Source organism: Triticum dicoccoides, chromosome 2A (genome assembly GCF_002162155.2).
Source record: "Triticum dicoccoides isolate Atlit2015 ecotype Zavitan chromosome 2A, WEW_v2.0, whole genome shotgun sequence".
Lineage (NCBI taxonomy): Eukaryota > Viridiplantae > Streptophyta > Magnoliopsida > Poales > Poaceae > Triticum > Triticum dicoccoides.
In genome coordinates this window covers 2,667,151-2,668,778 of record NC_041382.1, presented here as the reverse complement: position 1 = coordinate 2,668,778, position 1,628 = coordinate 2,667,151, and positions in this window count along the sequence as shown.

Here is a 1,628-nt window from a genome sequence, read left to right as displayed (position 1 = left end):
TAATCATCTATCGACTAGCCTAGCCTTGGCTTATATAATGTATACAGGAGGCCTAGGATAACAAGAGTCCTAGTCAGCTACGTCGGTAAAGAGGAGTCCTTGTCTTGATCACCAAGTCTTGTGGAATCTTCCTCATATATGTCATGGGTTGCTCGAAGAAGCCCATTAGTGAACCTCCATGGGGGTCCTCGCCCCGATCCACCTGATCGGGAGACGACGTGGTGAGTACCCCTAGTCTAGGACACTGTCACTTGGTGTATTACACTGTCACTCTATCCCTATGGGCACCTCCGAGAGACTGAGCCGTCACATCATTTCGAGATTGACGAAGTCACCACAGACACCTTCGTAGTTGACGGGAGCGCCTCCTCTCGGTGAACGCACATCACTGGATGGCCTGAAATAAATCCGGGAAAATGCCACCAATGCCAAGTCTAGGATTTGAACCTTGGTGTGTTGGTTCCACACCATCTGAGCTCTCTCAGTTCACCCTGACCTGGTATCTTCACTCTGCACTGAACATTAGTATTTAAGCTAACTTGGTAGATCAAGGCCCAGTTCTTTTGAGCAGATTATGGAGAATCTTGGTCCTGAAAATCCCGAGCGAAAAGAACTCGATTGAACTTTCAAAATCTCAACCGGATTCTCTAGAATCCTAGTGCAATCTCAAAATCCCAAAATACCTGGCTTCTCCCACAATCTTAGGATTCTGGCAAGTCCCACCAAAGAAAACATTTCGAAGTATAGCTGTACCCCTATTGTATCACGTATTTACGGTCAAAATGCCACCCCGCAGTCCAGCCCTGGACCCCGAAAACAAGCGGACGCACCCGACCGCTCGCTCGTCTCCCAGTTCCTGCACCGCATCGGGGCAGCGGAACTTCAAGCCGCCCCCGCCCCCGTCGGCCAGCCCGCCCCGCCCCCGCCCCCGCCCCCGCTGGCCAGCCTCCCTTCCCGGTCCGCCACGCCCTCCTCGTCCGGCAGTTCGCCCCGCCCCGTCAGCTTCGCGGCAGTGGCTAGGGTTGCCGCGCTGCCGCCGGCCAGGCCAAGCCGTCTCCGCCCCCGCCGGCCAGCTTCCCTCCTCAGCTCCTCCTCGCCCCCCAGTCCGCCCCGTCCTCAAAGTTCGATGCCGACGCTCACGGTGAGCCCTCTTGTTTGCATCTCTCTGTTTCTTCATGCTTGAATTGATGCTAGCTGTTGTTGATAGATAAAATAGGTAGATGGATTGATGCTCGAATTTGTTAGATGGATGGATGGATTGATGCTTAATTTTTTTGATGCTTGCTGATGTCAATGCTAATGTGATAGTGTTGAATTATAATGTTAGATGGAGAAAGTAAAGGAACCCAAAGCAAATTGGGATAGTGCTGCTCAAACAAATTCTGTCTAAGGGTAGTACAGACATTTCAACACACAACAGTTTCTAAAATCTCAAACTACAATCTCTGAAAAGAACTCGACGACAGATTCTGGGAGAAGCAGATTATGGGAGAATTTTCCAGAATCCTGATTCTGTAGAATCTTGCCTGAAAAGAACTGGGCCCAAATAAACTTGGTAGCCAAATTATACTTGCAATAGTTTTCACCCTGCAGTGCACATTTCGATGCGAGCATGAATAGTCGGCCGC